At 41.2% G+C, this 20,879-nt stretch overlaps 12 non-coding genes across 12 annotated transcripts; all 12 read right to left on the bottom strand.

Annotated features, from left to right (window-relative positions):
• Nucleotides 1–1,287: 1,287 nt before the first annotated feature.
• On the bottom strand, nucleotides 1,288–1,369 carry TRNAS-AGA (transfer RNA serine (anticodon AGA)). Its single transcript has one exon. It is a non-coding gene; the product is annotated as a tRNA-Ser (tRNA).
• Nucleotides 1,370–4,224: 2,855 nt separating this feature from the next.
• On the bottom strand, nucleotides 4,225–4,306 carry TRNAS-AGA (transfer RNA serine (anticodon AGA)). The gene has a single exon. It is a non-coding gene; the product is annotated as a tRNA-Ser (tRNA).
• Nucleotides 4,307–5,954: 1,648 nt separating this feature from the next.
• On the bottom strand, nucleotides 5,955–6,036 carry TRNAS-AGA (transfer RNA serine (anticodon AGA)). The gene has a single exon. It is a non-coding gene; the product is annotated as a tRNA-Ser (tRNA).
• A 1,497-nt stretch (nucleotides 6,037–7,533) lies between these two features.
• Nucleotides 7,534–7,605, bottom strand: TRNAH-GUG (transfer RNA histidin (anticodon GUG)). Its single transcript has one exon. It is a non-coding gene; the product is annotated as a tRNA-His (tRNA).
• Nucleotides 7,606–8,886: 1,281 nt separating this feature from the next.
• Nucleotides 8,887–8,968, bottom strand: TRNAS-AGA (transfer RNA serine (anticodon AGA)). Its single transcript has one exon. It is a non-coding gene; the product is annotated as a tRNA-Ser (tRNA).
• A 295-nt stretch (nucleotides 8,969–9,263) lies between these two features.
• Nucleotides 9,264–9,335, bottom strand: TRNAH-GUG (transfer RNA histidin (anticodon GUG)). Its single transcript has one exon. It is a non-coding gene; the product is annotated as a tRNA-His (tRNA).
• Nucleotides 9,336–10,621: 1,286 nt separating this feature from the next.
• TRNAS-AGA (transfer RNA serine (anticodon AGA)) lies at nucleotides 10,622–10,703 on the bottom strand. Its single transcript has one exon. It is a non-coding gene; the product is annotated as a tRNA-Ser (tRNA).
• A 2,856-nt stretch (nucleotides 10,704–13,559) lies between these two features.
• TRNAS-AGA (transfer RNA serine (anticodon AGA)) lies at nucleotides 13,560–13,641 on the bottom strand. The gene has a single exon. It is a non-coding gene; the product is annotated as a tRNA-Ser (tRNA).
• Nucleotides 13,642–15,283: 1,642 nt separating this feature from the next.
• TRNAS-AGA (transfer RNA serine (anticodon AGA)) lies at nucleotides 15,284–15,365 on the bottom strand. Its single transcript has one exon. It is a non-coding gene; the product is annotated as a tRNA-Ser (tRNA).
• A 2,850-nt stretch (nucleotides 15,366–18,215) lies between these two features.
• Nucleotides 18,216–18,297, bottom strand: TRNAS-AGA (transfer RNA serine (anticodon AGA)). The gene has a single exon. It is a non-coding gene; the product is annotated as a tRNA-Ser (tRNA).
• A 1,653-nt stretch (nucleotides 18,298–19,950) lies between these two features.
• TRNAS-AGA (transfer RNA serine (anticodon AGA)) lies at nucleotides 19,951–20,032 on the bottom strand. The gene has a single exon. It is a non-coding gene; the product is annotated as a tRNA-Ser (tRNA).
• Nucleotides 20,033–20,327: 295 nt separating this feature from the next.
• Nucleotides 20,328–20,399, bottom strand: TRNAH-GUG (transfer RNA histidin (anticodon GUG)). Its single transcript has one exon. It is a non-coding gene; the product is annotated as a tRNA-His (tRNA).
• Between the last annotated feature and the right edge of the window lie 480 nt (nucleotides 20,400–20,879).

The following is a 20,879-nucleotide window of genomic DNA, read 5'->3' as shown; positions in this document are numbered from 1 at the left end:
GCGAGCTACTTGGGCTCAATAACATACAGTGACATGGAGAATTTATAATTCGAAACACTCAGGGAACTCCAGTGATAGGCTGAATGTGTTCATTGCTTCCTCATTCCTTATACAAAGGCTTTGTCTCCTCAGTGGTTGATAGGCTGAAACCGTTTCCTGGCCGCCTGCTTGTGAACTGCCAGAAGTCAAAGATCACACATACACTTGTTGGCCTGTGATGGGACACCAATGCAAAGAAACACACCTGGCGCAGATCTTCTATTCTGTCTATTAGACCTGCATCTCCCCTGTACCTCCTCAAGCCATCTGTATGTGAAGCAAGAAAAAGTTAAGGAGCGGTCCATCTACACTTTTATAGGGAGGATGCTGCCGTGAGCTCCTCCCAGCTAATCACACAAACAGCAGTAAAGCAAGATAACTACACAGTTAGGGGGGACTGCATGGTTAGGTTTTTGAGGAATTATTGAAACTGACCTCAGTGACCCATGATCAGAGCTGTGGCTAATGACTGCGCGCCCAATTATGATGAAGCAAGCACCATGGCTCGTAGGGGCCCCACAACACTCTTTTCTTAGCTCATTGAATTAAAGTATAAACCTCTGCCATGTATGAGTGGTAAAGGCTTGTTAATTTGGTTGCTTTTCCAATTCACGTCTGACAACAAGCTGAAGGAACATTGGGGCATCAGAAGCTTTGGAAAGTAGCCACCAACCTCAGAGAAAGAGAGAAAGAGGGAAAAGGCAGTATGAGGTGTGGAGAAAACAGCAGCAGGTACAAGGAGCTCAAATGAGATTAATGGCGCCTAAATAGAGCACATAAAGGAACAGTTACAAATCTAAGAAAAGGGAAAGAAAGACTAGGAAAAAAACACGGAAAGAGCCTGTAGATAAAATTCTCTTCCTGGGACAGCAGGCTAAGAGAAATTACACAGGGAGCAGTTAAGCTTGTAACACGGGGAGAATAGAAAAGAAAATGCAGTTTTATGAAGTGTGTTTGCCTAATCCAGCAAGCACTTTTGTTTTATTTTTCTATTTGCTTCTTTTATTGGTAAAGTAAGTTTCAAGTGCATGAATGGTATGACTGAGAGAGCCAGGGTATAATAATTTGAAGTGTTTGCACCAGCGCTAATGTAGGACGAGAGTTATAGCAAAGATATGAAAGGGGTAGCGATAATAAATATGTGAAAGGGCAATAGTGACACCAAAATAAGCCACCTATTTATAAAACTGACATGGAAGAAATTCTAAAGGTTAACTTCTGAAATTGTAGCCGATGTTAAAAGTTTCTCGTTGTTGGCAGGATTCGAACCTACTCGGGGAGACCCCAATGGATTTCTAGTCCATAGCCTTAACCACTCGGCCACAACATCTGACTGTAAGTTTTGTGCAAATAATCTGTATGAAAGTTTTCAAGGTGTCCCACAGCAAATTCCTGGTATTCTGCAATGCACTTTTTTAAAATAATGTTTTTTTCAGCAGGCACATTCTCTCCTAAAAACAAAAATTGCATGAGTATATCTCTAGTTCGGAAAAGGATAGGCTTTCATGCATACTCTCATGTGGCACTCAAGTTTTTGGGACCCTATAGCACTCTGTTTTCGTGCTGCTTTTAGTCTATGGCCCATATTACAGAAGTCTACCATCTTTGAGTATTTGAGGCTCCTTTGTAAGTGCTTTATCTTTTTTACTTGAAGAGCTATATAATAAAGGGGTCAGGGAAAGATTGCATTTATGGAAGATAAAAGAAGGCACACTTGTCTCACCAAATGCCGTAGAGAAACCTGATGTTTTACTCATGTTATCCTTAGTTTGTTTTTGTTAGACCTTGCATTCTTAAGGTGGCCTCAACCCTACCTTATTGCTTTTCACCTACGCACTTTGCTGTATCTTTTTGTTGGCCTTAGGACTCTGATCACTTTATTGCTACTAATCAGTGCTGAAGTGCACGTGCTTCTTCCCTAATCATCTGTGTAATTGGAGTATACCTGACTGACAGATTTCATTGACTTGAGAGCCCCTTGTAAAGTGGTATACCATATACCCAAGAAGTGATTGTGCCGCCCAAAAAAGTATCATTTCAAACCTGTCTCAAGCCTGCTACTGCAGTGCCTGTGCTGCAGTGTACTGCCACTTCGACTTGCCATTTAAAACTACTTGCCAAGCCTTAAACTCCAATTTTATTACATATAATTAACCAAAAGGTAGGCCCTAGGTAGTCCTAGGGGCATCATGCTATGTAAGTAAAAGGTAAGACATGTACTGTGGTAGTTTGCATGTCCTGGTAGTACAAAACAGTCTATTACATTTTTCACTACTGTGAGGTCTGCCCCTCTCATAGGTTAGCATTGGGTATTCCCTTATACTTTTAGGGGGGTAATTCCATATCAGAGAGGAGAAGCTTTATTTATTTATTGATACATCCTATTTACTGGTGAGGTTGGATTTAACTTTACTATTTTATAAATGCCATTTTTAGAGAGTGAGCATTTCTCTGCACTTACTGCTCTATTTGCCTGAAAACCTGTCTCCAATTGACGTCTGGATTGGGCTGCGAGACAGCTACATTTGTGCATTCCCTCTAGACAGCCACAACACAGGTCACTCAACTGCAACTGCATTCATCTGCATTCTGATTGGCATGGGGGAGAGCTCCATTCCCCCACCGCAAATAGGTTCAAGAACGATAATGTATGTCAGTAGGTACAATATAGCTACATCTTATAATCATGTGTGTTAAAATAATTTGTCGTTAGATCGTTTAAATATTTTAAAGGATCTGTTTTTAATAGACATTTTACAAAAACAACTGGTACATTTGGTAATTCTGTAAAAGAAAAACCCAACTGCCGTGACATTGCCAACCACAATGCCGTGACTCGGATTTGAACCGAGGTTGCTGCGGCCACAACGCAGAGTACTAAGCACTATACGATCACGGCGAGCTACTTGGGCTCAATAACATACAGTGACATGGAGAATTTATAATTCGGAACACTCAGGGAACTCCTGTGATAGGCTGAATGTGTTCATTGCTTCCTCATTCCTTATACAAAGGCTTTGTCTCCTCAGTGGTTGATAGGCTGAAACTGTTTCCTGGCCGCCTGCTTGTGAACTGCCAGGAGTCAAAGATCACACATACACTTGTGGGCCTGTGATGGGACACCAATGCAGAGAAACACACCTGGCGCAGATCTTCTATTCTGTCTAGTAGACCTGCATCTCCCCTGTACCTCCTCAAGCCATCTGTATGTGAAGCAAGAAAGAGTTAAGGAGCGGTCCATCTACACTTTTATAGGGAGGATGCTGCCGTGAGCTCCTCCCAGCTAATCACACAACCAGCAGTAAAGCAAGATAACTACACAGTTAGGGGGGACTGCATGGTTAGGTTTTTGAGGAATTATTGAAACTGACCTCAGTGACCCATGATCAGAGCTGTGGCTAATGACTGCGCGCCCAATTATGATGAAGCAAGCACCATGGCTCGTAGGGGCCCCACAACACGCTTTTCTTAGCTCATTGAATTAAAGTATAAACCTCTGCCATGTATGAGCGGTAAAGGCTTGTTAATTTGGTTGCTTTTCCAATTCACGTCTGACAACAAGATGAAGGAACATTGGGGCATCAGAAGCTTTGGAAAGTAGCCACCAACCTCAGAGAAAGAGAGAAAGAGGGAAAAGGCAGTATGAGGTGTGGAGAAAACAGCAGCAGGTACAAGGAGCTCAAGTGAGATTAATGGCGCCTAAATAGAGCACATAAAGGAACAGTTACAAATCTAAGAAAAGGGAAAGAAAGACTAGGAAAAAAACACGGAAAGAGCCTGTAGATAAAATTCTCTTCCTGGGACAGCAGGCTAAGAGAAATTACACAGGGAGCAGTTAAGCTTGTAACACGGGGAGAATAGAAAAGAAAATGCAGTTTTATGAAGTGTGTTTGCCTAATCCAGCAAGCACTTTTGTTTTATTTTTCTATTTGCTTCTTTTATTGGTAAAGTAAGTTTCAAGTGCATGAATGGTATGACTGAGAGAGCCAGGGTATAATAATTTGAAGTGTTTGCACCAGCGCTAATGTAGGACGAGAGTTATAGCAAAGATATGAAAGGGGTAGCGATAATAAATATGTGAAAGGGCAATAGTGACACCAAAATAAGCCACCTATTTATAAAACTGACATGGAAGAAATTCTAAAGGTTAACTTCTGAAATTGTAGCCGATGTTAAAAAGCTTCTCGTTGTTGAGAGGATTTGAACCTGCGCGGGGGGACCCCAATGGATTTCTAGTCCATCGCCTTAACCACTCGGCCACAACAACTGACTGTAAGTTTTGTGCAAAAAATCTGTATGAAAGTTTTCAAGGTGTGCCACAGCAAATTCCTGATATCCTGCAATGCACTTTTTAAAAATAATGTTTTTTTCAGCAGGCACATTCTCTCCTAAAAACAAAAATAAGGCTACATCTTATAATCATGTGTGTTTAAATAATTTGTCAGTAGATCGTTTAAATATTTTAAAGGATCTGTTTTTAATTGACATTTTACAAAAACACCTGGTACATTTGGTAATTCTGTAAAAGAAAAACCCAACTGCCGTGACATTGCCAACCACAATGCCGTGACTCGGATTCAAGCCGAGGTTGCTGCAGCCACAACGCAGAGTACTAACCACTATACGAACACGGCAAGCTACTTGGGCTCAATAACATACAGTCACATGGAGAATTTATAATTCGAAACACTCAGGGAACTCCAGTGATAGGCTGAATGTGTTCATTGCTTCCTCATTCCTTATACAAAGGCTTTGTCTCCTCAGTGGTTGATAGGCTGAAACCGTTTCCTGGCCGCCTGCTTGTAAACTGCCAGAAGTCAAAGATCACACATACACTTGTGGGCCTGTGATGGTATACCAATGCAGAGAAACACACCTGGCGCAGATCTTCTATTCTGTCTATTAGACCTGCATCTCCCCTGTACCTCCTCAAGCCATCTGCATGTGAAGCAAGAAAAAGTTAAGGAGCGGTCCATCTACACTTTTATAGGGAGGATGCTGCCGTGAGCTCCTCCCAGCTAATCACACAAACAGCAGTAAAGCAAGATAACTACACAGTTAGGGGGGACTGCATGGTTAGGTTTTTGAGGAATAATTGAAACTGACCTCAGTGACCCATGATCAGAGCTGTGGCTAATGACTGCGCGCCCAATTATGATGAAGCAAGCACCATGGCTCGTAGGGGCCCCACAACACGCTTTTCTTAGCTCAATTAAAGTATAAACCTCTGCCATGTATGAGTGGTAAAGGCTTGTTAATTTGGTTGCTTTTCCAATTCACGTCTGACAACAAGATGAAGGAACATTGGGGCATCAGAAGCTTTGGAAAGTAGCCACCAACCTCAGAGAAAGAGAGAAAGAGGGAAAAGGCAGTATGAGGTGTGGAGAAAACAGCAGCAGGTACAAGGAGCTCAAATGAGATTAATGGCGCCTAAATAGAGCACATGAAGGAACAGTTACAAATCTAAGAAAAGGGAAAGAAAGACTAGGAAAAAAACACGGCAAGAGCCTGTAGATAAAATTCTCTTCCTGGGACAGCAGGCTAAGAGAAATTACACAGGGAGCAGTTAAGCTTGTAACACGGGGAGAATAGAAAAGAAAATGCAGTTTTATGAAGTGTGTTTGCCTAATCCAGCAAGCACTTTTGTTTTATTTTTCTATTTGCTTCTTTTATTGGTAAAGTAAGTTTCAAGTGCATGAATGGTATGACTGAGAGAGCCAGGGTATAATAATTTGAAGTGTTTGCAACAGCGCTAATGTAGGACGAGAGTTATAGCAAAGATATGAAAGGGGTAGCGATAATAAATATGTGAAAGGGCAATAGTGACACCAAAATAAGCCACCTATTTATAAAACTGACATGGAAGAAATTCTAAAGGTTAACTTCTGAAATTGTAGCCGATGTTAAAAGTTTCTCGCTGTTGGCAGGATTCGAACCTGCGCGGGAAGACCCCAATGGATTTCTAGTCCATTGCCTTAACCACTCGGCCACAACAACTGACTGTAAGTTTTGTGCAAATAATCTGTATGAAAGTTTTCAAGGTGTCCCACAGCAAATTCCTGGTATTCTGCAATGCACTTTTTTAAAATAATGTTTTTTTCAGCAGGCACATTCTCTCCTAAAAACAAAAATTGCATGAGTATATCTCTAGTTTGGAAAAGGATACGCTTTCATGCATACTCTCATGTGGCACTCAAGTTTTTGGGACCCTATTGCACTCTGTTTTCGTGCTGCTTTTAGTCTATGGCCCATATTACAGAAGTCTACCATCTTTGAGTATTTGAGGCTCCTTTGTAAGTGCTTTATCTTTTTTACTTGAAGAGATATATAATAAAGGGGTCAGGGAAAGATTGCATTTATGGAAGATAAAAGAAGGCACACTTGTCTCACCAAATGCCGTAGAGAAACCTGATGTTTTACTCATGTTATCCTTAGTTTGTTTTTGTTAGACCTTGCATTCTTAAGGTGGCCTCAACCCTACCTTATTGCTTTTCACCTACGCATTTTGCTGTATCTTTTTGTTGGCCTTAGGACTCTGATCACTTTATTGCTACTAATCAGTGCTGAAGTGCACGTGCTTCTTCCCTAATCATGTGTGTAATTGGAGTATACCTGACTGACAGATTTCATTGACTTGAAAGCCCCTTGTAAAGTGGTATACCATATACCCAGGAACTGATTGTGCCGCCCAAAAAAGTATCATTTCAAACCTGTCTCAAGCCTGCTACTGCAGTGCCTGTGCTGCAGTGTACTGCCACTTCGACTTGCCATTTAAAACTACTTGCCAAGCCTTAAACTCCAATTTTATTACATATAATTAACCAAAAGGTAGGCCCTAGGTAGTCCTAGGGGCATCATGCTATGTAAGTAAAAGGTAAGACATGTACTGTGGTAGTTTGCATGTCCTGGTAGTACAAAACAGTCTATTACATTTTTCACTACTGTGAGGTCTGCCCCTCTCATAGGTTAGCATTGGGTATTCCCTTATACTTTTTGGGGGGTAATTCCATATCAGAGAGGAGAAGCTTTATTTATTTATTGATAAATCCTATTTACTGGTGAGGTTGGATTTAACTTTACTATTTCATAAATGCCATTGTTAGAGAGTGAGCATTTCTCTGCACTTACTGCTCTATTTGCCTGAAAACCTGTCTCCAATTGACGTCTGGATTGGGCTGCGAGACAGCTACATTTGTGCATTCCCTCTAGACAGCCACAACACAGGTCACTCAACTGCAACTGCATTCATCTGCATTCTGATTGGCATGGGGGAGAGCTCCATTCCCCCACCGCAAATAGGTTCAAGAACGATAATTTATGTCAGTAGGTACAATATAGCTACATCTTATAATCATGTGTGTTAAAATAATTTGTCGTTAGATTGTTTAAATATTTTAAAGGATCTGTTTTTAATAGACATTTTACAAAAACAACTGGTACATTTTGTAATTCTGTAAAAGAAAAACCCAACTGCCGTGACATTGCCAACCACAATGCCGTGACTCGGATTCGAACCGAGGTTGCTGCGGCCACAACGCAGAGTACTAACCACTATACGATCACGGCGAGCTACTTGGGCTCAATAACATACACTGACATGGAGAATTTATAATTCGGTACACTCAGGGAACTCCTGTGATAGGCTGAATGTGTTAATTGCTTCCTCATTCCTTATACAAAGGCTTTGTCTCCTCAGTGGTTGATAGGCTGAAACTGTTTCCTGGCCGCCTGCTTGTGAACTGCCAGGAGTCAAAGATCACACATACACTTGTGGGCCTGTGATGGGATACCAATGCAGAGAAACACACCTGGCGCAGATCTTCTATACTGTCTAGTAGACCTGCATCTCCCCTGTACCTCCTCAAGCCATCTGTATGTGAAGCAAGAAAGAGTTAAGGAGCGGTCCATCTACACTTTTATAGGGAGGATGCTGCCATGAGCTCCTCCCAGCTAATCACACAAACAGCAGTAAAGCAAGATAACTACACAGTTAGGGGGGACTGCATGGTTAGGTTTTTGAGGAATTATTGAAACTGACCTCAGTGACCCATGATCAGAGCTGTGGCTAATGACTGCATGCCTAATTATGATGAAGCAAGCACCATTGCTCGTAGGGGCCCCACAACACGCTTTTCTTAGCTCAATTAAAGTATAAACCTCTGCCATATATGAGTGGTAAAGGCTTGTTAATTTGGTTGCTTTTCCAATTCACGTCTGACAACAAGATGAAGGAACATTGGGGCATCAGAAGCTTTGGAAAGTAGCCACCAATCTCAGAGAAAGAGAGAAAGAGGGAAAAGGCAGTATGAGGTGTGGAGAAAACAGCAGCAGGTACAAGGAGCTCAAATGAGATTAATGGCGCCTAAATAGAGCACGTAAAGGAACAGTTACAAATCTAAGAAAAAGGAAAGAAAGACTAGGAAAAAAACACAGAAAGAGCCTGTAGATAAAATTCTCTTCCTGGGACAGCAGGCTAAGAGAAATTACACAGGGAGCAGTTAAGCTTGTAACACGGGGAGAATAGAAAAGAAAATGCAGTTTTATGAAGTGTGTTGCCTAATCCAGCAAGCACTTTTGTTTTATTTTTCTATTTGCTTCTTTTATTGGTAAAGTAAGTTTCAAGTGCATGAATGGTATGACTGAGAGAGCCAGGGTATAATAATTTGAAGTGTTTGCACCAGCGCTAATGTAGGACGAGAGTTATAGCAAAGATATGAAAGGGGTAGCGATAATAAATATGTGAAAGGGCAATAGTGACACCAAAATAAGCCACCTATTTATAAAACTGACATGGAAGAAATTCTAAAGGTTAACTTCTGAAATTGTAGCCGATGTTAAAAAGTTTCTCGTTGTTGGCAGGATTCGAACCTGCGCGGGGAGACCCCAATGGATTTCTAGTCCATCGCCTTAACCACTCGGCCACAACAACTGACTGTAAGTTTTTTGCAAATAATGTGCATGAAAGTTTTCAAGGTGTGCCACAGCAAATTCCTGATATCCTGCAATGCACTTTTTAAAAATAATGTTTTTTTCAGCAGGCACATTCTCTCCTAAAAACAAAAATAAGGCTACATCTTATAATCATGTGTGTTTAAATAATTTGTCGTTAAATCGTTTAAATATTTTAAAGGATCTGTTTTTAATAGACATTTTACAAAAACGACTGGTACATTTGGTAATTCTGTAAAAGAAAAACCCAACTGCCGTGACATTGCCAACCACAATGCCGTGACTCGGATTCGAACCGAGGTTGCTGCAGCCACAACGCAGAGTACTAACCACTATACGATCACGGCGAGCTACTTGGGCTCAATAACATACAGTGACATGGAGAATTTATAATTCGAAACACTCAGGGAACTCCAGTGATAGGCTGAATGTGTTCATTGCTTCCTCATTCCTTATACAAAGGCTTTGTCTCCTCAGTGGTTGATAGGCTGAAACCGTTTCCTGGTTGCCTGCTTGTGAACTGCCAGAAGTCAAAGATCACACATACACTTGTTGGCCTGTGATGGGACACCAATGCAGAGAAACACACCTGGCGCAGATCTTCTATTCTGTCTATTAGACCTGCATCTCCCCTGTACCTCCTCAAGCCATCTGTATGTGAAGCAAGAAAAAGTTAAGGAGCGGTCCATCTATACTTTTATAGGGAGGATGCTGCCGTGAGCTCCTCCCAGCTAATCACACAAACAGCAGTAAAGCAAGATAACTACACAGTTAGGGGGGACTGCATGGTTAGGTTTTTGAGGAATTATTGAAACTGACCTCAGTGACCCATGATCAGAGCTGTGGCTAATGACTGCGCGCCCAATTATGATGAAGCAAGCACCATGGCTCGTAGGGGCCCCACAACACGCTTTTCTTAGCTCATTGAATTAAAGTATAAACCTCTGCCATGTATGAGTGGTAAAGGCTTGTTAATTTGGGTGCTTTTCCAATTCACGTCTGACAACATGATGAAGGAACATTGGGGCATCAGAAGCTTTGGAAAGTAGCCACCAACCTCAGAGAAAGAGAGAAAGAGGGAAAAGGCAGTATGAGGTGTGGAGAAAACAGCAGCAGGTACAAGGAGCTCAAATGAGATTAATGGCGCCTAAATAGAGCACATAAAGGAACAGTTACAAATCTAAGAAAAGGGAAAGAAAGACTAGGAAAAAAACACGGAAAGAGCCTGTAGATAAAATTCTCTTCCTGGGACAGCAGGCTAAGAGAAATTACACAGGGAGCAGTTAAGCTTGTAACACGGGGAGAATAGAAAAGAAAATGCAGTTTTATGAAGTGTGTTTGCCTAATCCAGCAAGCACTTTTGTTTTATTTTTCTATTTGCTTCTTTTATTGGTAAAGTAAGTTTCAAGTGCATGAATGGTATGACTGAGAGAGCCAGGGTATAATAATTTGAAGTGTTTGCACCAGCGCTAATGTAGGATGAGAGTTATAGCAAAGATATGAAAGGGGTAGCGATAATAAATATGTGAAAGGGCAATAGTGACACCAAAATAAGCCACCTATTTATAAAACTGACATGGAAGAAATTCTAAAGGTTAACTTCTGAAATTGTAGCCGATGTTAAAAAGTTTCTCGTTGTTGGCAGGATTCGAACCTGCGCGGGGAGACCCAAATGGATTTCTAGTCCATCGCCTTAACCACTCGGCCACAACAACTGACTGTAAGTTTTGTGCAAATAATCTGTATGAAAGTTTTCAAGGTGTCCCACAGCAAATTCCTGGTATTCTGCAATGCACTTTTTTAAAATAATGTATTTTTCAGCAGGCACATTCTCTCCTAAAAACAAAAATTGCATGAGTATATCTCTAGTTTGGAAAAAGGATAGGCTTTCATGCATACTCTCATGTGGCACTCAAGTTTTTGGGACCCTATTGCACTCTGTTTTCGTGCTGCTTTTAGTCTATGGCCCATATTACAGAAGTCTACCATCTTTGGGTATTTGAGGCTCCTTTGTAAGTGCTTTATCTTTTTTACTTGAAGAGCTATATAATAAAGGGGTCAGGGAAAGATTGCATTTATGGAAGATAAAAGAAGGCACACTTGTCTCACCAAATGCCGTAGAGAAACCTGATGTTTTACTCATGTTATCCTTAGTTTGTTTTTGTTAGACCTTGCATTCTTAAGGTGGCCTCAACCCTACCTTATTGCTTTTCACCTACGCATTTTGCTGTATCTTTTTGTTGGCCTTAGGACTCTGATCACTTTATCGCTACTAATCAGTGCTGAAGTGAACGTGCTTCTTCCCTAATCATGTGTGTAATTGGAGTATACCTGACTGACAGATTTCATTGACTTGAAAGCCCCTTGTAAAGTGGTATACCATATACCCAGGAACTGATTGTGCCGCCCAAAAAAGTATCATTTCAAACCTGTCTCAAGCCTGCTACTGCAGTGCCTGTGCTGCAGTGTACTGCCACTTCGACTTGCCATTTAAAACTACTTGCCAAGCCTTAAACTCCAATTTTATTACATATAATTAACCAAAAGGTAGGCCCTAGGTAGTCCTAGGGGCATCATGCTATGTAAGTAAAAGGTAAGACATGTACTGTGGTAGTTTGCATGTCCTGGTAGTACAAAACAGTCTATTACATTTTTCACTACTGTGAGGTCTGCCCCTCTCGTAGGTTAGCATTGGGTATTCCCTTATACTTTTTGGGGGGTAATTCCATATCAGAGAGGAGAAGCTTTATTTATTTATTGATAAATCCTATTTACTGGTGAGGTTGGATTTAACTTTACTACTTTATAAATGCCATTTTTAGAGAGTGAGCATTTCTCTGCACTTACTGCTCTATTTGCCTGAAAACCTGTCTCCAATTGACGTCTGGATTGGGCTGCGAGACAGCTACATTTGTGCATTCCCTCTAGACAGCCACAATACAGGTCACTCAACTGCAACTGCATTCATCTGCATTCTGATTGGCATGGGGGAGAGCTCCATTCCCCCACCGCAAATAGGTTCAAGAACGATAATTTATGTCAGTAGGTACAATATAGCTACATCTTATAATCATGTGTGTTAAAATAATTTGTCGTTAGATCGTTTAAATATTTTAAAGGATCTGTTTTTAATAGACATTTTACAAAAACAACTGGTACATTTTGTAATTCTGTAAAAGAAAAAACCAACTGCCGTGACATTGCCAACCACAATGCCATGACTCGGATTCGAACCGAGGTTGCTGCAGCCACAACGCAGAGTACTATCCACTATATGATCACGGCGAGCTACTTGGGCTCAATAACATACAGTGACATGGAGAATTTATAATTCGGAACACTCAGGGAACTCCTGTGATAGGCTGAATGTGTTCATTGCTTCCTCATTCCTTATACAAAGGCTTTGTCTCCTCAGTGGTTGATAGGCTGAAACTGTTTCCTGGCCGCCTGCTTGTGAACTGCCAGAAGTCAAAGATCACACATACACTTGTGGGCCTGTGATGGGACACCAATGCAGAGAAACACACCTGGCGCAGATCTTCTATTCTGTCTATTAGACCTGCATCTCCCCTGTACCTCCTCAAGCCATCTGTATGTGAAGCAAGAAAAAGTTAAGGAGCGGTCCATCTACACTTTTATAGGGAGGATGCTGCCGTGAGCTCCTCCCAGCTAATCACACAAACAGCAGTAAAGCAAGATAACTACACAGTTAGGGGGGACTGCGTGGATAGGTTTTTGAGGAATTATTGAAACTGACCTCAGTGACCCATGATCAGAGCTGTGGCTAATGACTGCGTGCCCAATTATGATGAAGCAAGCACCATGGCTCGTAGGGGCCCCACAACACGCTTTTCTTAGCTCATTGAATTAAAGTATAAACCTCTGACATGTATGAGTGGTAAAGGCTTGTTAATTTGGTTGCTTTTCCAATTCACGTCTGACAACAAGATGAAGGAACATTGGGGCATCAGAAGCTATGGAAAGTAGCCACCAACCTCAGAGAAAGAGAGAAAGAGGGAAAAGGCAGTATGAGGTGTGGAGAAAACAGCAGCAGGTACAAGGATCTCAAATGAGATTAATGGCGCCTAAATAGAGCACGTAAAGGAACAGTTACAAATCTAAGAAAAGGGAAAGAAAGACTAGGAAAAAAACACGGAAAGAGCCTGTAGATAAAATTCTCTTCCTGGGACAGCAGGCTGAGAGAAATTACACAGGGAGCAGTTAAGCTTGTAACACGGGGAGAATAGAAAAGAAAATGCAGTTTTATGAAGTGTGTTTGCCTAATCCAGCAAGCACTTTTGTTTTATTTTTCTATTTGCTTCTTTTATTGGTAAAGTAAGTTTCAAGTGCATGAATGGTATGACTGAGAGAGCCAGGGTATAATAATTTGAAGTGTTTGCACCAGCGCTAATGTAGGACGAGAGTTATAGCAAAGATATGAAAGGGGTAGCGATAATAAATATGTGAAAGGGCAATAGTGACACCAAAATAAGCCACCTATTTATAAAACTGACATGGAAGAAATTCTAAAGGTTAACTTCTGAAATTGTAGCCGATGTTAAAAAGTTTCTCGTTGTTGGCAGGATTCGAACCTGCGCGGGGAGACCCCAATGGATTTCTAGTCCATCGCCTTAACCACTCAGCCACAACAACTGACTGTAAGTTTTGTGCAAATAATCTGCATGAAAGTTTTCAAGGTGTGCCACAGCAAATTCCTGATATCCTGCAATGCACTTTTTAAAAATAATGTTTTTTTCAGCAGGCACATTCTCTCCTAAAAACAAAAATAAGGCTACATCTTATAATCATGTGTGTTTAAATAATTCGTCGTTAAATCGTTTAAATATTTTAAAGGATCTGTTTTTAATAGACATTTTACAAAAACAACTGGTACATTTGGTAATTCTGTAAAAGAAAAACCCAACTGCCGTGACATTGCCAACCACAATGCCATGACTCGGATTCGAACCGAGGTTGCTGCAGCCACAACGCAGAGTACTAACCACTATACGATCACGGCGAGCTACTTGGGCTCAATAACATACAGTGACATGGAGAATTTATAATTCGAAACACTCAGGGAACTCCAGTGATAGGCTGAATGTGTTCATTCCTTATACAAAGGCTTTGTCTCCTCAGTGGTTGATAGACTGAAACCGTTTCCTGGTTGCCTGCTTGTGAACTGCCAGAAGTCAAAGATCACACATACACTTGTTGGCCTGTGATGGGACACCAATGCAGAGAAACACACCTGGCGCAGATCTTCTATTCTGTCTATTAGACCTGCATCGCCCCTGTACCTCCTCAAGCCATCTGTATGTGAAGCAAGAAAAAGTTAAGGAGCGGTCCATCTATACTTTTATAGGGAGGATGCTGCCGTGAGCTCCTCCCAGCTAATCACACAAACAGCAGTAAAGCAAGATAACTATACAGTTAGGGGGGACTGCATGGTTAGGTTTTTGAGGAATTATTGAAACTGACCTCAGTGACCCATGATCAGAGCTGTGGCTAATGACTGCGCGCCCAATTATGATGAAGCAAGCACCATGGCTCGTAGGGGCCCCACAACACGCTTTTCTTAGCTCATTGAATTAAAGTATAAACCTCTGCCATGTATGAGTGGTAAAGGCTTGTTAATTTGGTTGCTTTTCCAATTCACGTCTGACAACAAGATGAAGGAACATTGGGGCATCAGAAGCTTTGGAAAGTAGCCACCAACCTCAGAGAAAGAGAGAAAGAGGGAAAAGGCAGTATGAGGTGAGGAGAAAACAGCAGCAGGTACAAGGAGCTCAAATGAGATTAATGGCGCCTTAATAGAGCACATAAAGGAACAGTTACAAATCTAAGAAAAGGGAAAGAAAGACTAGGAAAAAAACACGGAAAGAGCCTGTAGATAAAATTCTCTTCCTGGGACAGCAGGCTAAGAGAAATTACACAGGGAGCAGTTAAGCTTGTAACACGGGGAGAATAGAAAAGAAAATGCAGTTTTATGAAGTGTGTTTGCCTAATCCAGCAAGCACTTTTATTTTATTTTTCTATTTGCTTCTTTTATTGGTAAAGTAAGTTTCAAGTGCATGAATGGTATGACTGAGAGAGCCAGGGTATAATAATTTGAAGTGTTTGCACCAGCGCTAATGTAGGACGAGAGTTATAGCAAAGATATGAAAGGGGTAGCGATAATAAATATGTGAAAGGGCAATAGTGACACCAAAATAAGCCACCTATTTATAAAACTGACATGAAAGAAATTCTAAAGGTTAACTTCTGAAATTGTAGCCGATGTTAAAAAGTTTCTCGTTGTTGGCAGGATTCGAACCTGCGTGGGGAGACCCCAATGGATTTCTAGTCCATCGCCTTAACCACTCGGCCACAACAACTGACTGTAAGTTTTGTGCAAATAATCTGTATGAAAGTTTTCAAGGTGTCCCACAGCAAATTCCTGGTATTCTGCAATGCACTTTTTTAAAATAATGTATTTTTCAGCAGGCACATTCTCTCCTAAAAACAAAAATTGCATGAGTATATCTCTAGTTTGGAAAAGGATAGGCTTTCATGCATACTCTCATGTGGCACTCAAGTTTTTGGGACCCTATTGCACTCTGTTTTCGTGCTGCTTTTAGTCTATGGCCCATATTACAGAAGTCTACCATCTTTGAGTATTTGAGGCTCCTTTGTAAGTGCTTTATCTTTTTTACTTGAAGAGCTATATAATAAAGGGGTCAGGGAAAGGTTGCATTTATGGAAGATAAAAGAAGGCACACTTGTCTCACCAAATGCCGTAGAGAAACCTGATGTTTTACTCATGTTATCCTTAGTTTGTTTTTGTTAGACCTTGCATTCTTAAGGTGGCCTCAACCCTACCTTATTGCTTTTCACCTACGCATTTTGCTGTATCTTTTTGTTGGCCTTAGGACTCTGATCACTTTATTGCTACTAATCAGTGCTGAAGTGAACGTGCTTCTTCCCTTATCATGTGTGTAATTGGAGTATACCTGACTGACAGATTTCATTGACTTGAAAGCCCCTTGTAAAGTGGTATACCATATACCCAGGAACTGATTGTGCCGCCCAAAAAAGTATCATTTCAAACCTGTCTCAAGCCTGCTACTGCAGTGCCTGTGCTGCAGTGTACTGCCACTTCGACTTGCCATTTAAAACTACTTGCCAAGCCTTAAACTCCAATTTTATTACATATAATTAACCAAAAGGTAGGCCCTAGGTAGTCCTAGGGGCATCATGCTATGTAAGTAAAAGGTAAGACATGTACTGTGGTAGTTTGCATGTCCTGGTAGTACAAAACAGTCTATTACATTTTTCACTACTGTGAGGTCTGCCCCTCTCGTAGGTTAGCATTGGGTATTCCCCTATACTTTTTTGGGGGTAATTCCATATCAGAGAGGAGAAGCTTTATTTATTTATTGATAAATCCTATTTACTGGTGAGGTTGGATTTAACTTTACTACTTTATAAATGCCATTTTTAGAGAGTGAGCATTTCTCTGCACTTACTGTTCTATTTGCCTGAAAACCTGTCTCCAATTGACGTCTGGATTGGGCTGCGAGACAGCTACATTTGTGCATTCCCTCTAGACAGCCACAATACAGGTCACTCAACTGCAACTGCATTCATCTGCATTCTGATTGGCATGGGGGAGAGCTCCATTCCCCCACCGCAAATAGGTTCAAGAACGATAATTTATGTCAGTAGGTACAATATAGCTACATCTTATAATCATGTGTGTTAAAATAATTTGTCGTTAGATCATTGAAATATTTTAAAGGATCTGTTTTTAATAGACATTTTACAAAAACAACTGGTACATTTGGTAATTCTGTAAAAGAAAAACCCAACTGCCTTGACATTGCCAACCACAATGCCGTGACTTGGATTCGAACCGAGGTTGCTGCGGCCACAACGCAGAGTACTAACCACTATACGATCACGTTGAGCTACTTGGGCTCAATAACATTCAGTGACATGGAGAATTTATATTCCGGTACACTCAGGGAACTCCTGTGATAGGCTGAATGTGTTAATTGCTTCCTCATTCCTTATACAAAGGCTTTGTCTCCTCAGTGGTTGATAGGCTAAAACTGTTTCCTGGCCACCTGCTTGTGAACTGCCAGGAGTCAAAGATCACACATACACTTGTGGGCCTGTGATGGGACACCAATGCCGAGAAACACACCTGGCGCAGATCTTCTATTCTGTCTATTAGACCTGCATCTCCCCTGTACCTCCTCAAGCCATCTGTATGTGAAGCAAGAAAAAGTTAAGGAGCGGTCCATCTACACTTTTATAGGGAGGATGCTGCCGTGAGCTCCTCCCAGCTAATCACACAAACAGCAGTAAAGCAAGATAACTACACAGTTAGGGGGGACTGCATGGTTAGGTTTTTGAGGAATTATTGAAACTGATCTCAGTGACCCATGATCGGAGCTGTGGCTAATGACTGCGTGCCTAATTATGATGAAGCAAGCACCATGGCTCGTAGGGGCCCCACAACACGCTTTTCTTAGCTCAATTAAAGTATAAACCTCTGCCATATATGAGTGGTAAAGGCTTGTTAATTTGGTTGCTTTTCCAATTCACGTCTGACAACAAGATGAAGGAACATTGGGGCATCAGAAGCTTTGGAAAGTAGCCACCAACCTCAGAGAAAGAGAGAAAGAGGGAAATGCAGTATGAGGTGTGGAGAAAACAGCAGCAGGTACAAGGAGCTCAAATGAGATTAATGGCGCCTAAATAGAGCACGTAAAGGAACAGTTACAAATCTAAGAAAAGGGAAAGAAAGACTAGGAAAAAAACACGGAAAGAGCCTGTAGATAAAATTCTCTTCCTGGGACAGCAGGCTAAGAGAAATTACACAGGGAGCAGTTAAGCTTGTAACACGGGGAGAATAGAAAAGAAAATGCAGTTTTATGAAGTGTGTTTGCCTAATCCAGCAAGCACTTTTGTTTTATTTTTCTATTTGCTTCTTTTATTGGTAAAGTAAGTTTCAAGTGCATGAATGGTATGACTGAGAGAGCCAGGGTATAATAATTTGAAGTGTTTGCACCAGCGCTAATGTAGGACGAGAGTTTTAGCAAAGATATGAAAGGGGTAGCGATAATAAATATGTGAAAGGGCAATAGTGACACCAAAATAAGCCACCTATTTATAAAATTGACATGGAAGAAATTCTAAAGGTTAACTTCTGAAATTGTAGCCGATGTTAAAAGGTTTCACGTTGTTGGCAGGATTAGAACCTGCGCGGGGAGACCCGAATGGATTTCTAGTTCATCGCCTTAACCACTCGGCCACAACAACTGACTGTAAGTTTTGTGCAAATAATCTGCATGAAAGTTTTCAAGGTGTGCCACAGCAAATTCCTGATATCCTGCAATGCACTTTTTAAAAATAATGTTTTTTTCAGCAGGCACATTCTCTCCTAAAAACAAAAATAAGGCTACATCTTATAATCATGTGTGTTTAAATAATTTGTCGTTAGATCGTTTAAATATTTTAAAGGATCTGTTTTTAATAGACATTTTACAAAAACAACTGGTACATTTGGTAATTCTGTAAAAGAAAAACCCAACTGCCGTGAAATTGCCAACCACAATGCCGTGACTCGGATTCGAACCGAGGTTGCTGCGGCCACAACGCAGAGTACTAACAACTATACGATCACGGCAAGCTACTTGGGCTCAATAACATACAGTGACATGGAGAATTTATAATTCGGAACACTCAGGGAACTCCTGTGATAGGCTGAATGTGTTCATTGCTTCCTCATTGCTTATACAAAGGCTTTGTCTCCTCAGTGGTTGATAGGCTGAAACCGTTTCCTGGCCGCCTGCTTGTGAACTGCCAGAAGTCAAAGATCACACATACACTTGTGGGCCTGTGATGGGACACCAATGCAGAGAAACACACCTGGCGCAGATCTTCTATTCTGTCTATTAGACCTGCATCTCCCCTGTACCTCCTCAAGCCATCTGTATGTGAAGCAAGAAAAAGTTAAGGAGCGGTCCATCTACACTTTTATAGGGAGGATGCTGCCGTGAGCTCCTCCCAGCTAATCACACAAACAGCAGTAAAGCAAGATAACTACACAGTTAGGGGGGACTGCATGGATAGGTTTTTGAGGAATTATTGAAACTGACCTCAGTGACCCATGATCAGAGCTGTGGCTAATGACTGCGTGCCCAATTATGATGAAGCAAGCACCATGGCTCGTAGGGGCCCCACAACACGCTTTTCTTAGCTCATTGAATTAAAGTATAAACCTCTGACATGTATGAGTGGTAAAGGCTTGTTAATTTGGTTGCTTTTCCAATTCACGTCTGACAACAAGATGAAGGAACATTGGGGCATCAGAAGCTATGGAAAGTAGCCACCAACCTCAGAGAAAGAGAGAAAAAGGGAAAAGGCAGTATGAGGTGTGGAGAAAACAGCAGCAGGTACAAGGATCTCAAATGAGATTAATGGCGCCTAAATAGAGCACGTAAAGGAACAGTTACAAATCTAAGAAAAGGGAAAGAAAGACTAGGAAAAAAACACGGAAAGAGCCTGTAGATAAAATTCTCTTCCTGGGACAGCAGGCTAAGAGAAATTACACAGGGAGCAGTTAAGCTTGTAACACGGGGAGAATAGAAAAGAAAATGCAGTTTTATGAAGTGTGTTTGCCTAATCCAGCAAGCACTTTTGTTTTATTTTTCTATTTGCTTCTTTTATTGGTAAAGTAAGTTTCAAGTGCATGAATGGTATGACTGAGAGAGCCAGGGTATAATAATTTGAAGTGTTTGCACCAGCGCTAATGTAGGACGAGAGTTATAGCAAAGATATGAAAGGGGTAGCGATAATAAATATGTGAAAGGGCAATAGTGACCCCAAAATAAGCCACCTATTTATAAAACTGACATGGAAGAAATTCTAAAGGTTAACTTCTGAAATTGTAGCCGATGTTAAAAAGTTTCTTGTTGTTGGCAGGATTCGAACCTGCGCGGGGAGACCCCAATGGATTTCTAGTCCATCGCCTTAACCACTCGGCCACAACAACTGACTGAAAGTTTTGTGCAAATAATCTGCATGAAAGTTTTCAAGGTGTGCCACAGCAAATTCCAGATATCCTGCAATGCACTTTTTAAAAATAATGTTTTTTTCAGCAGGCACATTCTCTCCTAAAAACAAAAATAAGGCTACATCTTATAATCATGTGTGTTTAAATAATTCGTCGTTAAATCGTTTAAATATTTTAAAGGATCTGTTTTTAATAGACATTTTACAAAAACAACTGGTACATTTGGTAATTCTGTAAAAGAAAAACCCAACTGCCGTGACATTGCCAACCACAATGCCGTGACTCGGATTCGAACCGAGGTTGCTGCAGCCACAACGCAGAGTACTAACCACTATACGATCACGGCGAGCTACTTGGGCTCAATAACATACAGTGACATGGAGAATTTATAATTCGAAACACTCAGGGAACTCCAGTGATAGGCTGAATGTGTTCATTCCTTATACAAAGGCTTTGTCTCCTCAGTGGTTGATAGGCTGAAACCGTTTCCTGGTTGCCTGCTTGTGAACTGCCAGAAGTCAAAGATCACACATACACTTGTTGGCCTGTGATGGGACACCAATGCAGAGAAACACACCTGGCGCAGATCTTCTATTCTGTCTATTAGACCTGCATCTCCCCTGTACCTCCTCAAGCCATCTGTATGTGAAGCAAGAAAAAGTTAAGGAGCGGTCCATCTATACTTTTATAGGGAGGATGCTGCCGTGAGCTCCTCCCAGCTAATCACACAAACAGCAGTAAAGCAAGATAACTATACAGTTAGGGGGGACTGCATGGTTAGGTTTTTGAGGAATTATTGAAACTGACCTCAGTGACCCATGATCAG

The sequence above is a fragment of the Lissotriton helveticus genome, chromosome 12 (genome assembly GCF_964261635.1).
Source record: "Lissotriton helveticus chromosome 12, aLisHel1.1, whole genome shotgun sequence".
In the NCBI taxonomy this organism is placed as follows: Eukaryota; Metazoa; Chordata; class Amphibia; order Caudata; family Salamandridae; genus Lissotriton; species Lissotriton helveticus.
This window is presented reverse-complemented; position numbering and strand designations above follow the sequence as displayed.